The sequence below is a fragment of the Plodia interpunctella genome, chromosome 18, assembly GCF_027563975.2.
Source record: "Plodia interpunctella isolate USDA-ARS_2022_Savannah chromosome 18, ilPloInte3.2, whole genome shotgun sequence".
Taxonomy (NCBI): Eukaryota; Metazoa; Arthropoda; class Insecta; order Lepidoptera; family Pyralidae; genus Plodia; species Plodia interpunctella.
Genome location: NC_071311.1, coordinates 5,528,146 through 5,544,632, shown reverse-complemented (window position 1 = coordinate 5,544,632; position 16,487 = coordinate 5,528,146). Strand labels below are relative to the sequence as shown.

Genomic DNA, 16,487 nt, shown 5'->3' with positions numbered 1-16,487 from the left:
TTTATTTTCAAAAAGGCTAACAGTCAACCTTTAGATTATATAAAGAATGCTATGTGGATGCAAAATATCTCTCTCTCATTCCTCTCATCTAAACGTTTTCCCGGTTGCTTCCTCAGACGGGGCCCAGAGTACGCTTGCCTACTTTTTCGTCTCCACTTCACACGGTCGTCGGCATCCCTAGTTCTCGTATGGATGCAAAATATATCCTTACTTACATAGATATATTGACAGATAATATCTTTTTCAATTCCAAAATGTCTGGGGTGTTCACAAACGCACATTTATGTCATGCACATGACCAGACCAGCGCAGTTTCCGAAACCATTTCATAAACATTTTCACAATAGCCTACACTGAAAAAAAGAAATAGCTGAACCAGTTTTGCTATTTGCAAATTTCTTTAATAGATACCAAACTTTGGTTGTAATTATCTAAACCAATGTAACTGCATGTCCCAAACCAGATAAGCTAATCAGTTCTTGATAATCAGTAATCAAAATGTTAGCTATTATTTATTAAAATAAACCAGTCAAACTACTTTAGCTGCAAGAACAAACTGTTTCATAGCTGGTAACCGAACATATGTACTTAAATTTAATACAATGTTGATTAAAACATTGTCATGAATTTATTTATAGATAACACAATCAAAGTCATTATTTGGACATTCATCAATTTATTTATTTGTAGTAAACTTTTCTAGCAGCCATTAAATCATCATTTGATTAATATTTGCCTATGTCGAATGTATGAAGTTAAAATAAAAATGTAAGTATTATCACAAAACTGTTTAACAATATTTAATTAAAATATTGTTAAAACTAGTTGGCACTGTTGGCAGCACTGCGTCCGAGTCAGTACATTAAAGTTATATGCGATTCACGTTAGAACTCGTTTTCTGCGTTCGGTCATTATTGTGTGGCTTGGCTGGTGAAGGCGGCAAATCGAATTGATTTTCACATTCCTATTGTTTTCGGGAGATTTGTAGCGACATTATGTATATAAAAAAACTTAGTAAACATGTTTTCGTAATAAATAGTGCAATGGCAGACGGTCAAGACGAGACCTCCGCTGATCCTATGAGTGACTATTTGCGCTTATGGGGTCTTGAAATGTACATAAATTTGTTCAAAGGTATGTGAATGTTTAATTTTTATTTAGTTCGTGTTAGTTTAATGTTCAGTCGAACAATCATCAAATATTGGCGCGGTCAGAGTAGGTATCGCAGAGGGCTGCCGGATCGGGTAGCACGAAAGCGGCAGGGAAGCCCCGTAGTGTGTCTTGTCGCCAGTGGGCGAGGCGGGTCGCTTCATTCAAAGTTCCATTCGCGCCGCTTGCTACTGGAGACAAGGGTGCCCTGAAAGGGTTAGTCCAGAGGACTTAGAATTTTTAAGATATTTTTCACAATTGTTATCAGTCTAGTTTTGGTTTGCAGTTAAGATGATAATAATTGTTATGATTAACCTAAGCAATATGTTTTTACCAATCTTAACTAATAAAATATCCCGAAGATGTGTATGTTTTATTAATAGTGTGGATAATCATTTCATATTTTTTTACAGCATAATATCCATGATGATAGCATCCCTGCATCATCGCATCATCAAATGCTGTGTGTATCAATAACTTGCCAATCCTTACTGATAGCACCATACATTACCTACTAGTATATTGCTGAATCAGGACTTGGAAAACTTACAGAACTTGGACAAATATACAGAATGAGGAAGTACCAAACTTAAATACAAATGTAAGCATTTTTACTTTTTAAGGTAAAACGGATTAAAACGGGATCTTATTACTGAGATTTCACTTGCTTCGTCCATCTGTCTGTGTGTCTATTACTAGGCTAAACAAGAGGACTGTTATTAGTTCACTCTATAGTTTCTTAAATTTCAGGGAGTATACAACACTTTGAGATCATGTAATGAAGGAAAAGGACTACTTCTTCGCTACAAAGAAAATGGAATGAATTCCTGAAAGTTAATTCTTCTAAGTATCTTCGCCGCGCCTCTCCCGGTGTGCACTGAATTATATAAAATGAAGAAAACAGACTATGATTGTTATGTTAAATTTTAAACTCAAGTAATGTGTTTGACATTAATTTGGGCTAAGCAATGTCTTATTAATATTTGGTTAACTATTCTTTATTTTTATTAGCCCTATTTATGTTTTATAATATATTGGTGTTTGATTACCAGTTATTATACAATGGAGATACTACAGCGTATGTAACTTAAATTTAATAATCTGGATTTTCTTGAGTGAATGACAAGACATTAAATTGTGTTATTTTATTTTTTTGAACATTTTAAATAAATAATTCAAAAAAATTACTTATATAATATACATTTTTTTATTCATTATTGCACTTAGCCCGTTATCCCTATGTTAAGGTGGCTGTTAGACCTGTATATACATCCACAAGGCAGGACACCATTTGATAATATTATTGGGATTTACTGGATTGATATGATTAATCATATCAATCCAGTACATCCCAATAATATTGAAGGTGGTCTGTAGATCCAGGTCCAATAGCAGATCTAGGACCAGCTACTGGTAAATAAACCAACAGGAGCAGGTAAACAAACAATGCTGTTACCTCCACATAAAGTGTTTGTCTACTAGTAATGAAACAGATTAGCAAGAGATAACCACACCTTAACATTAATTATTAAACAAATAATTTAATATTTCTTACTGAACTGTTAGATTTACTAGTTATTTAACACTTTAGCTTTAATTAGCCAAAGTAACTTTGCTAAAGCAACTTTACCGGAGCACTATTGACAGCCAAACAGTTTAGTTCAAATAACAAAACTAAGTTATCACCAGTTACTTAAAAGAAGTTAATATAATATTACTAAACTCTGTTTACAAAACATGTTTTAGTTACTTGTAGCCCTCAGTTTAGTAGTCACTCGATTTTGGTGATATGCAGCTAAACTTTTAGCTACTAGCAACCATTTTTTTTTTCAGTGTATAGTAACTTTCTGAATTACATGAAGCACAAGCAATATCCTGTAAGATGAAAGATGTATTGTACTTTATTCCAGTCCATGGTTTAGTACCTGAGAGCAACTATGTGGACACACTGACGTTGCGTGTGCGCTGATCTTCAACATTTTCCTAAAAATCGATCACCATAAATAGTTAGACAACTAAGCTTTAAAAAAAGTATATGACGGCTAATTCGTTGATGAAAAGTGGAGAAAAGTAGTTAGCATTAGCGGACCGACGCGAGAGAATGCTCAAACGAAAGAGAATCTTCTAATTTTCTCATCTTGTCACAGCAATAGACTTCTAAATGTGGTGGTACCTAACCTCTTACTTTCAGGCAGAATATAGGTACAGTTATGTATTATTTCTGACTCCCGATTCTCACGTAATCAAAGTTCATCTCATCTTTCTCCATTTTTTTTCAAAAGATTAAACTTCTTCGATTGAGATTTTTGTAAATGCAAACTGTATTAAACTTATAAAAAATTTAGAAAATTGATCAAAGATCGAGCCGCTGAAGCTCCATATAATAAAACTGTAAATAGAAGATATTCAAGAAAAAAAATTATTTGGGGCCTGTATGGAACTAACAGAAGCCAGAAAAATTTTTTTCGCGCATCATACAAAATCTACTAGATGGAATTTGTCGCTGTTTCACAGTTATATAGCGGATAGTATAATTTAAAATCTGATAGGTTTTGTCGCGATACGTTGCTAAGAACCCGAGATATTAACAATAACAAGTTAAATAAACGCGGCAGGCAAAATGTAGTATGTATATGTATGTAGTATGTGTAATGTTTTTTTTTAATATAAATTCGAATGTCAATACAAACGTATAGCCCAAGAACAAAATGTTGACCACCCCAGTCCAATAGTCTCTTGCATCCAGCTGCGATATCTTCATTTGGCGGCCGGCAGGTGTCACGTGGTCCAAACCCTACTATCTCCCTCTCACATTCACTGGCAAACATCTCTATCCCTTTCCCTTTTGTGTTCCAGCCCTGTTGGAAAGCTTAGTGTGGTTTGTAAGCGTACTTTTATTTCTATTTTTGTTTGAAGGCTTTATTTATTTCTGTCTGGTGCCTGGAGTGTACAAATAAATATGTCCGTTCTTGAGAGTTCTACGGTTCTACCTCGTGTAGGAGTCTACGAGCGACTCGTTACAATGTTGGCAACTTAAATGAAGTTGTATTTTAAAGCCATCGAATTACTTCTCATAAAAATAATAACAATCGTTACGATGTTCTATAAATTTATTGAGATATAACATTTTATTTATAGTTTTATGTCTTCATGCAGGGTTATATATCTCTCTACTTAACGATTTCCATTAAAACTGCAAATATGTTGCCTATCTCTTATACCTAAATATCAAGTGCACACATTATAAAAGAAAGCCTTGTGCCGCGTCTGTCTGGTCGCGATAAACTCAAAAACGACTGCATGGATTTTCATACAGTTTCTACCAATATATAGTGAGATTCCTGAGGAAGGTTTAGGTGTATATTTTTTACCCGAGCAATGCCGGGACGGGCCACTAGTTTTACATAAAGATAAACGAAATTACGTCGTTTCCAGCACACTGATGACATCACAATTATCTTAACTATTTATAAATAACACAATTATCTTAACATTATAAATGCGAAAATAAGTGTGTTTGTTTGTTACCTCTTCACACTCCCAACCTAACCTTGGTTAGGTTAGGTATCTTTCTTAAATGTTGTTTACATGTAGTTAACAGTACGGAGAAGGACAATTCATGGCGAAAATATATTGTTTCCGTAGAAAATTCCTCGGGCGGACCCACGGGCAAAAGCTTACTAAATAAAACTGATTCACTGTGCAAGACATTTCGGAGAACCGAATTAAAATATTGAAATGTTCCGAGCCGCATTAGAATTTAAATCAGATACATACAAACAGACAGTCATCTCGTCTAATCGGATGGGACGGAATAGAGCCTTCAACATGTCATTGCCACTTGTCCCGCTCCTGACGGCCCTCGTCAGTTACGCTGTAAGATAATGAGGGTACAGAATATGGACATGTCTTTATAATTAACTAGCTTTTACTTCACACACGTGAAATTGCCATGGGAACATGGTATTATTCCGGGATGAAAGATACCTTATACCGTCCCCTTACTTCAAACTACATGTAGGCACCTATATGCAAAATTTCAAGAAGATTGGTTGAGTAGATGAAGAGGTAACGAATAAACTTATTTTCGCATTTATAATAATACTAGCTTTTACCCGCGGTTTCGCCCGCGGGAACATTTTTTGATTGAATGGAACCCAATATTACGGTAATAGGTGCAAATTTACAATGCCAATATCATTGCAAAGGTGGGTGGTCTGTTGAGTGTACATTGTGCAATAAAATTAACGAAGAAAGTAAATATTCTTAAATATCTGTCACTATAAGCAAAAAAATTAAGAACTCAAAAAATACTTTAAAACATTATTATTAGATAAATAGTCCGTAATGCTCACTTCTATATTTTTATATTTTGTATCTCTAACTAACAAAAACTTCTGGCCTGTTCGTTATAATATACGTTTTGTAATCACAGGCATTATTTTTAAAATTTATTGATAATAATTAATTTAATGTTCGTAGTCGGACTTGTGAAATCGTCTCTGCACCTAAAGAAATGTATTTATGGTTGACATAAAGATACTACTCGGCAACGGCGGCGGCGGCGGCGTAAAACTAGTTTTGAAACGAGTCAATTGCCGGCGCGTATAATTACTTAAAAGCCAAAAAAAAATCTAAAATTAATAAGTTGATTCCAATTACCAGCTATTGTAGGTATAAGCTCGCAAAAACCGTTTCACATGTCGGTATATGTATGCAGGGTAACTACACCCTCTATGAGATGAAATATAAATGATGACTGTACATATACACGTAGGTGTTACGTATACTTACTTTTATTTTTTGAGCGCCTACAATGCTGCCTACGCTGCCCTCACAACACAACCAGGCGCGTTGATGTCTTTTACATCTGCCATAAAGTGAGTCGTACCCGGGCCATATTTCTATCATTTACTTATTTAAAATTGTTGTTGTTACACAAACATATATTGAAATAGATGGACCACTTCTCTGGAGATCAACAAAAGGTAAACGACTTTCTGACAAGAAACTTTTTTCGTGCTGTTTCAGCAATGCAATTCTACAAATTGAGATGAACATTTACTTGTGTTTACTTAGCCTATAAATATTTTAAGCTATTGCTTAATAAAGGCCTTTTTATAATTCATCTATATTGTTTCGTTAGAAATATTTGTAATATTAACAAAATATATATTTTTAATTACTTAAGAAATTCCACCAACAATCGATTCTTTATATGAAGAAAGACTTAATTCAGTTTGCTTGGGCGCATCAATCCTGGTGATGGATGAAATGAAGAGAAGCCTTCATCAATCCGCGTCCACTCCGTAGCCTCCCGCGTCACTCACCAACTAGCACTCGGATAATTAACTTTACCTGTAAAATACAAAATTCACTCGTTTTAATTCCAGGCTAGGACGCTTTTACCTCGAATAATTGTTGATTTTTATAGACAATGCAAGGCTGATATCGTATTTGAATGAGGTCGGGATGCTTATATTTGAAATGATTTTGAAGAATGTTTTCTATCGCGGAAAAATTAATAGACGAATTTTGATTAAACTTGGTGTACGGTTACAATATAGGTAATTTGGAAAACAATACATTTCTGAGAATATAATAAATTTAGTCTCAGAAATTAATTAATAACTATATGATACATAATAAAACATATTACATGTAAAATAATCTTTATGTATGAAACAATATAATATTATATATATGAAACAATATAAAAACTTCAATTTCATTATTTTAATAATTAAAATAACCAAATTAATTCGTAATTCTTATTTTTTTATTTAAGTACCTTTTTTAAATGACCACTAAAAAAATAAGGTATTTAAAACGGTTACATAAGACTACGGTTCTACTCGTATTACGACAACAATCACAGAAGAAAACCATTTAATACAAATTTATGAACGGTTATAAAACTTCCATTACTTCGAATAACTAACATAAAATTTTATATCTCAATCTTCTTCGGCAAGAAAGAATAAAAGACGTGTTTTTATAATACCGTTACCGTAAAATTCTGTATTTTCCATTTCATAAGAAATAAAATCGATATATCGATTCAATGGATGGGACTCGAGACGGTTATCAAAAATTGTAACACGAAATGAAAACATAAAACGATAACGCCCGAAAAAGGAATAACCGAAACTGAGCTATAAAGAGAAACACTTTTTGTCTTTTTTTAATTTTGTCATATTCCTTTTAAAACTTTTTAAACTTCTATAAGTGTATTTTGACACTAGACTGATGAACGGAGGTTCACTAGGATTTCAGAGACGTCTCGTACAATAATTAAATTGGCAGCTAGATGATTGGATGTTACATCTATGATATTACCATGATAATAGTTAAAAGTAAATCAAATAAAAACAAAATGAAACTAATAAGTACTTACTCGGCGAGTTGTAGTAGCGTGTACTCATCAATAGGCAGGTTGATTACTAAGAACTCCTATGGGAAGAAGCCAATTAAAGGTTTATAATGTAGCAAAAACAAACCAATACATAAAACATTATTAATAGCATACGTTAAATAAACTTCTTTCTAGTAGTACGACATTGTTCAGAATGAAACTCATTCCTACATCATAACGTCAACGTAAATATTCTGGTTCCTCAGGCATTAATTATCAAGTAGGTACCTAGTTAGTTTTTCCCGCGAGATTCACGTCATAGATGGCAGATGTTATGTTGTGAAGGTTCCAAAATGCATCATCGAATATGACCACTCATATTCTCTGATGGATAAAATCACAACAAAACTTGCTGATTGGTTTCTGGTAAAGGGTAAAAAGTGAGTTACATTCTCATTCTCACTGATTGAAGAAAATTAGCGAAATCCTTCCATTATCATCAAGAATGTCAGTTTCTGGTGCACAGTTGTGTTAATATCAGCAGACTTGTCGGATTTTGTTTTATTTTTTCAGGCTGAGGATCTAAGTTCATAGGTCCAGTGGGAAGAAACATGCATTTTAGAGTGCGATTGCATCGATAACTGCGGTGTCGCCGGACTGGTTTGCTGGCTCGTTAGCTGGAATGAAGTTGTTATATAGCAGCCTGCTTTTTGTTACCCCCTTCATGCTATTATCGATCTTATCCCGTAACCCGTAAAGCCTTGAGTTGAATTACAAAACTAATATAAATGGTGTAGACCATCGCACTTTCTGTTAACTACTTCGCTAATTACGTATTTTAAACGCGTGAAGTATAAAACATGATCTGTTAGTTATAATAAAACATTATAGAGTTAATTACTCTAACATGTTGTTAATTATTTAGAAAATGAGAGTAGTATTGTGTATGAACTGAACATAATTAAAAATATGTGCTTTTGTGTTGTGCTTCCTGCTATATTAACTTTCACTGTTAAGAATTTCATACAGCCACATATATGTACTACACGTATCTTTTTGACCTCAGACCATCATTATATGATTATAATCTCTCCTGTTCAATTTCTTAATATAAATGTGTAATTTTGATAGAAGTTTAGTAGAATATAGATGGTGCAGCACATTATATTCCCGAGGTGTTAAATAGTAATAAAACATAATTCGAAAATATAAATCGCAATGAATTCACTTGGGAAATTTTTTGCAATGTGGTTAGCGAAAAATATCTGCCCCTACTAAAATTGACGCGTGAAATTCACCCGTATAACCACCACAAATCTTTGATGCGGTTTGGACCGTAATGGTCGAAAGTCCCAGTAACTTTTTCCACATAACTGAAGATACATACTTGAAAACATTAATAACTTTTAAAAATTCATTCAATTTCCTATAAGATATTTTTGGAAAGTTGTTTATGATCAAGGATTCACTCTTGTTTTATTAAATTACTGTATTGGATGCAGTTTTCTTACCATATAGGTACGGTAACATAAATATTTTCAAGACTATTAAGTTAAAAATTTCTCGGCAACAAAGGCCCGGAGGCAACTAGTGTACGTAACTCAAACCCCTTAATTAACTGAAATGTTAATTGGCCGAATGTCCTGATTAGGTACCAATTTATAGGGGCCCTGTCTCGTAAAATTGAACTGTTCGACAGCTTCCTACACCTGCCGGCCGCCGGATACTTCAGTAACTGGGACATGAGACCATTGATTTAATCTAGTTGTAAATCTATGTTCGAGACAGAGACCGGGAACTTTCGAATCGCTCAATGAAATATTATAGAAACGTATTCAAATTGATAAGTCCTTTCAGATTTTTTATTTGCAATACCTTTGCAATAATACCCAATGAAAATACATATTTAAAACTACTATTAGGTATAACCTGTGTGAATAATGTATTAAAATCCATTGAAATATGTTTACGACTACTTTGAGAAGATAATTTAGCACATTAAGCATCTATCTGTAGGTACCTACGAGTAGGTATATTAAAAGCATGATTAACAGGCACTCATGTGCTGTCAGCAATCTTGACATTTCGAAACGAATCCGTGACTTCGTCGAAGCGAAGATCACGAAACTATGAATATTAACGTTTTACCTTGCTTTGACTCTCACTCGATCGTTCGTTTTGACGATCGACGATCGTTTTGAGAATATTTTGTTCTATAAATACTATGTCATGTACAACATTTTTAATATTTAGTGCATAAGATTTGGTTGATATGTGTTTATCGTAGAGATCTGTAGGGGTAAGATGCAACTAAGCGTACATACCCCTAGCTAGAGGATTAGGACATAGTGAGCAGAAAGAAAGAGAAAAGTCATTATGATAAATTTTAAACCACTGGAGGTGGAGGGGAGAAAACTTAGTGAATCTACCTAAGTATTTTCGGAAATTATTATTTACAATTAGAGACTGCGACAGAAATGTTATCAACAGCCAGCTCATTCCCTGTAAAGTTATTTACGTACTTATATAAAAAATACATAGCATTTTAAATTTTCAAATACTTTAAGACTTAAGTTGAAATAAAATCTATAATACTCCCAAATCCAAATCCCATCCGGCCACGTGTGTCGCCGTGCCATGCCGTCGCGCGTCGCGTAGGATGCGTCTCCCACACATCTTTATTCGACATAAAAATATTAAGAATACAGAACGCATGATAAAATAATTAAAGTAGTCCTAGAGTTGTACCTTGATGCATACATATTGTGTATAAATACGAGTAAGAATAAGATTATTTAGAAACTAATGTACAAGTAGTCCAAGTTTTAGGATATTGTGGGACAAAAATTAGTGCGTTCCAAATATTATGGTAAAAGAAAATATTTAGAGCTAACAAACAGCGATTATATGCTAATAAATGCCCACTAAGTAGTCAACGCAAGAAGGATAAACCAGTAAAATGTTTTGATAATTAGTATTTATATTAGAAGATTAATTGAAGAATTAAAATTTAATAAAAGTAGTTAATTAGAGTTAGAGCTTTCAAATTACACATCAAGTCATTCATTTCTGCATACTCTTTAATTTTGGACAGTATTATCAACGCTACAACATAAACGACTGGTACCTACAATTGTATTTTAATTACTACACTAAGAGAATGGACATGTGCCGCATCATTTCCTGCCAACTAGGAATATTCATGACTAGTGACAGCAGCCAACAAGCAGGTATGATTGTCATCTCTGAGATATTATCATAATTTTTTTCAAATATTATTGTTACCAAATTAAAATCCCGTTTAAGTTTCCCCCTTTGCTTTCCTTGGACGTTTCACATCTGTAAAAGTTATAATTCATAAACATAATTTTGTGTAATATCTATAGATAAATATCTGTGAAGGCTCTCTATCGGTGCTGCCACCGATCACCCATGTATCACCCATGTTTGCATTAAAATTTTAGTAAAAAATAAATAACTTAAATGGAACATCACCACATATTTTAATTAATAAAGAAAAATAGACAAGAAAAAATTATTGATGCGAACAAATCTACAAGCAACTGTGACTGAGCAATAAACACAAAAAGTGATCGGTTCGTTCTGGTAGCGCCTGCATCAGGACATGCAAAGGAAACGTAAAAAGCGAGCCGTAAGAAAATGATATATATTATGGTGCGGTACAACGCGCTGCGCCTGAACCGCATCCCCTCCGGCCCGCTCACGACGAGTTAATCAGCCAAGGAACGCCAGAGCTTCTCAAACTTCAACAAACAAATTTGACGATCTTCGTGGCGCCCTCAGCCGCCATATGGACGTCCTGGGTTCGATTACTAGCGCTGGCATATTTGACCTCTGATCACAAATGTGTCTCTGTCTGCGGTTCTGGGTGTGTACGTTTTATGTCTCCATCGGACCAGCGATACGAGCTTAGTGCGGGCTGTTGAATGTAGTCCATTTTATATTATTTGTTAAATAGCTTCTAGGTTCTGCTCCACCCGCGTCAATATGCATTTTCTATGTCACTCTATAGCTCCCCACTATCTCAATCAATTCAATTTATCCTTCATGGATCTCTATTCTGTGATAATTTTGAAATTTAAAATTTATAGGGATAGGTAGATAAATCTATTACTACTACTCGATACTAATTGAAGTAAAAACTTCAACTATTTCTTAACTTCAGATGCGTACTTGCAATTGCTGTTTTACAGTTTGAGCAGCGCTGTCCAATAATGGAACATAATGACTCTATCGGCGGCGGCGAGGCGGCAACTTTGCGTGGATCCACCGGCATCAGCTTTTTCTAAAACAAGTTCTCCGAACTAATAATCAGTTTGTTTATCCTTAAACACTGCATATTTTCTAGACTAGTAGGGAAAAAAAAACCGCGTCAGGGATTTAAAGCAGGAGAATGCACAAAAAGTAACAAAGTCACTTGTTGGCTTTCAATATTTCTAAATATGCTATTTGGAGGCTTGACGTAAGTCCTCTCGAAATTGCATTACCTACTTATATATTTTGACATAAAAGAAAACTAAGAAGTACCATCTATTTATGCTTCGTTTCCTTTGCATTATATCATACATATGCTGTATAATTAAGAGATTGTTTTTATAAGTTCAGCATTTTACGATTCACTCTTCCATCACTACTATATTTTGTATCTTTGCTTTCTCTTTGTCAACCACAACGAAATCTATCGACAATTATAGTTCCGTTATATCCATTATTTCTGTTTTAAGCAATCGAATCCAACCAATCCGATCGATCATCCAGCGATAGATCAAAGGTTTTAATGAAGACCTCATAGCTTCGGCTTCAACAAAGTATCCTTTGAAGTGCCGCCGCGACAGCGTGCAGGCGATGATGCCTTTATAAAAACCCAATGATTTATACCATAGCCATTCGGTATCAGTTGACGAGTCTATCTGTGTCTGTAGGGTTGCCGTCTCACATTATTCCCGATCATTTTACGATGACAAATTGCGATAAATTATTCAAAAGATGAAATCTTACATGGAACGTTTTAATAAGATTTAACCTGCATTAAAAGAAGGTATGCTAGTAATGTAAGTTTTCTGGACTATTTCCGCTAATAAACTCTTACTTATCATAAAAAATATGACATAAACATGCAGGAAGATGACCATTGCCACTGCATTGGCTTAAACAAGCTGATTTCTACAATCAAATCTTGCACTTGTATTCTACAAAACGCAAAAGCTATTGCAGCCCTAGATCGAAATAAAACCTTTTATTGTAAACATTTTCCAAAACTATAAATTATATTAAGAAGGGCACCTTAATGCGGGATTTTACGACGTAAGTCCTTCGGAATCGCAAAAAAAGTTCCATTGTTCTCGCGAACGGCCGCGCTAAAGATTACGCTTTATAGTTTTAGTACTTAACGGCGTCATTTTCAAGGCAGTTATTCAAAAACTGTAGTTCAATATCAGGGAATATGGCCCTACGGTTTTACTTTTTTTTTATTACCATCCGAGTAAGTAGTTTCACCCGACACTTTGAAATATGGGCAGTAAAGTTGGAGGATTTTCTTAAAAGCGATATATATGTAGGTATATTTATTGTGTATCAGTTTTGTTTTATTACATTTTTTATGTTAATATTGTACTTAATTTCATTACTTTTAAAACTTGCTATTTAGCAAGTTAAAATAATAATTTATATTATTTATTATTATAAACATTTAAAACATTTTCCATTAAATTCAAAATAAATATACCTAACCAAATATAAAACAGAATGTATTTATTTAGTGAAATATAACATTAAGTGCGTTTTTTACGCAGAACAAGTCCAAAGCCACATTGTCAACAAAATTCAAGGGAATTACCTAATCTAGTCGGTGCGGTCCGCCGCACCGATTTAGTACTACTACTGGCGTTACTTTTATTGTCCAAAGCCGTATTAGCATTGACCAGTTTCCTGCTCCTGCGACTCGAAGTGTTGACTGATCTTGACAGATTACTGCGATCCTAGTATTGAGAACTATCTTGAATGGATTTTCAAGAAAATTTGACCTGAATCTTTTTTAAAATCGAAAAATGTAATGCAGAAAATGTAGTTTTATAATATGTAAGGGTAATTAAGGAACAGTGATAATTCTTATTAAAGATAGTGATAATTCTTATTAAATAATATATCATGCAATCCTTAATTATCACCCTTAAGTTTACTACCCTACTACAGAATATAAGATAAAGTACAATCATTAGTTCATTATTAAAATTAAAGAAGAAACTTCAATTTGGATAGAACACATTACAGATCACAATAATCGTATCGTGTGTATGTTGTGTAAGACTGTCACACGTGAGGACTGTAAAATGTATGATACCTTAGATTAATTACATAATTAGGTAATGTCTGCAGAGACATACGAGTACAAGGTACATTACGTGGTCTCTGAGTATGGTGGTTTGTGGGTGCTTCGAATTTGCGATGTATTGGGAGGGTTTAGATGCTGAACTGTTATGTTAATACATACCTAAATAAGAGAAAAATCCAAAAAAGAGTACAAATATAATACAGATATAATTCTTGTTTCATGTTAGATGAGCGATTGCACGGAGGCGATGGTCGTGGGTGGTCTGGTGACCATAATGATCGTTGATGATGGTGTAATTATGGCCCAAATGGAATAGTTTCCTCGTGGGCCCACGATTTGATACACTGTGTGGGGCGCGTGCCCGAAATGGCGTTTACGTTCGATACACCGTTGCGTGGCAGCACATGGCATTGTTGATTATCGTCTTATATACGTCGAAATAGTAACTAAATCCTTACGAATACGTATAACGTTATTTCTTATATGTTTAATATGGCGTCAAAAATAGAACATCTTGCGAATATCTAAGTTTACTGCCAAAAGTATACGGTGGCGCAACAAACTTCACCGTTGCCTTTTCTTCAAAGACATCAATTTAACCAATGACCAATAGCTCCTTTGGAAAAACAAGTGAAATCGAAACAAAAATATATAACACTAGATGTTGCCCGGGACATCGCTCACGTGGGAATTTTGAGGTAAAATATATGCCTATGTCAATCTGGGATAATGTACCTTTCTAATGGTGAAAGAATTTTTGAAATCGGTTCGGTAGTTTCGGAGATTACCCGATTCAAACATACAAACTCACAAACGCTTATTAGCTTAGTACGATTTGAGAAGCAGACTGCTCCTTAAACCAACTATATTAAGTCATTAGTGATGATGACATTACCGTAAAAGATGATTACAGGCAGCAGTTAATTCTAGAGAAAGAGAAATAACTCGGAATTGCGAGTTGCAGATGTTTGGGGGAGTGCAGACAGGTCGTGCGGCATGCTAGAGGCGTGGTGATTCGTGACGGCCATAGGGCTGCCACTTCATTACAGTTATATATATACATATACAATATATATATGTATATATTGCATTCTGATATTTTATCATAATTTCTCTTTCCATGTGTCGACAAGCTCAACATTAGCCTTCCACAAAACACTATCAAAACAAAAAGGAATCAATAATGCCCAATATCGACTTATTCTCTCTTTCATCTATACACTTAATTGTGTACAAGTATGTTGACCCAAATGTATAACCAATCTTTTTCTTGTCAATCCACTTTTGTTGAAGATAATTTTGTTGATCATTTAATTTGTCAATAAATTAAATTTTCGCAAAGTGTCAACCCTGGGTGAACTCCGCGCGCGGTGGTCTGAGATGACTTCATTTGGCCCCGCGGTACCCATGTACTTGCACTGTTTACGTCCAAGAAATAAACACTACATAATTGCCAAGGCATTATTGTGCTCCTCATGGTTATTACAACAGGCTTCTGTGGGCTTTTTTATGAGTAAGTAGAGAATTTCAGTTATTAAGATAAGTAGTTTTAGAAATAGTATCAGTGGTTATAAACAAATAGATAATCAGATAATCTATGAGAAAGATGCAATTTTACATGCATAATAAATGTAAGTATATATAATTACTTAACCTACTCATCCATAAATTTTCAAAAAAAAAATACAACTATTGTATAGATTTATTTTATATAGATATATTTCAGGTGCCCCAGACATCATTATGTCTACTACGACATATTATAATTTGTTGTTTATGTTTCATCTCAGACTACCAAACCAACTGCTGGACATAGGCACCTCCCAAAGATTTCCAAAAAGACCAATTGACAATGCAAGTAGTCACTGGACTACTACATAACCTGTATATATAAATAATACATTGGTATTATTTATGTCTGTGAATTCTAAATATGTCGGTTATACACAAAAAGAGTATTAAAATAGATTTCTTTGATGTTATCTATTTCACAAATTTAAAATAATGAGACGAAAATACCGTGACTACAAATTGGAAATCATCCCAATTTAAGAATTCCTCATAGCTCATGTTTCTTTGTGAAATATAATGATATTTCACAAAGAAACATGCGTTCAAATGCGGTGGTTTTTTGTCTAGCATCAAACTGAGGCGGCCAATGGTCAACTTTACTTGAAGCAGTAATAATTAAGGTTACGTAAGACATACGTGGAAATATGGCTGTTGTAATTGGGACCACCCAGAGGCTGGCGAGGGCTCACGTGCTGGACGATATATGCGAATTCACTGATCTGATTAGAGGAATTGTAGCGGGAAATATGACGGGAATTGATGATGAGCGATGGCTCTTATGTCATGTCTTTTATATTATTGTTATATTAACAATTATAGTACCTATATATCTCGTTCATAGTACTATATTTCAAATGGCAGATACTTCGAAAGTCAGGACTTACGTAGGTAAGTCTCTACTACGATTTGCTCATTCTTGCAACTACTCCACTCCAAGCTAAGGATTTAATGCTATGTTTATTTTTTTTATCTTTTTTGTTGATCTTGATGCGACTAATAAAAACACGCTTAGTATATTTCGACTATCCTTCCTTACACATTACACAACGAAAGCTTGAT

At 34.2% G+C, this 16,487-nt stretch overlaps 1 long non-coding RNA gene across 1 annotated transcript; it reads left to right on the top strand.

Annotated features, from left to right (window-relative positions):
- Positions 1 to 353: 353 nt before the first annotated feature.
- On the top strand, positions 354 to 2,345 carry LOC128677849 (uncharacterized). Its single transcript, XR_008405576.2, has 3 exons — positions 354 to 1,134; positions 1,563 to 1,750; positions 1,900 to 2,345. It is a non-coding gene; the product is annotated as an uncharacterized LOC128677849 (long non-coding RNA).
- The last annotated feature ends 14,142 nt before the right edge of the window (positions 2,346 to 16,487 follow it).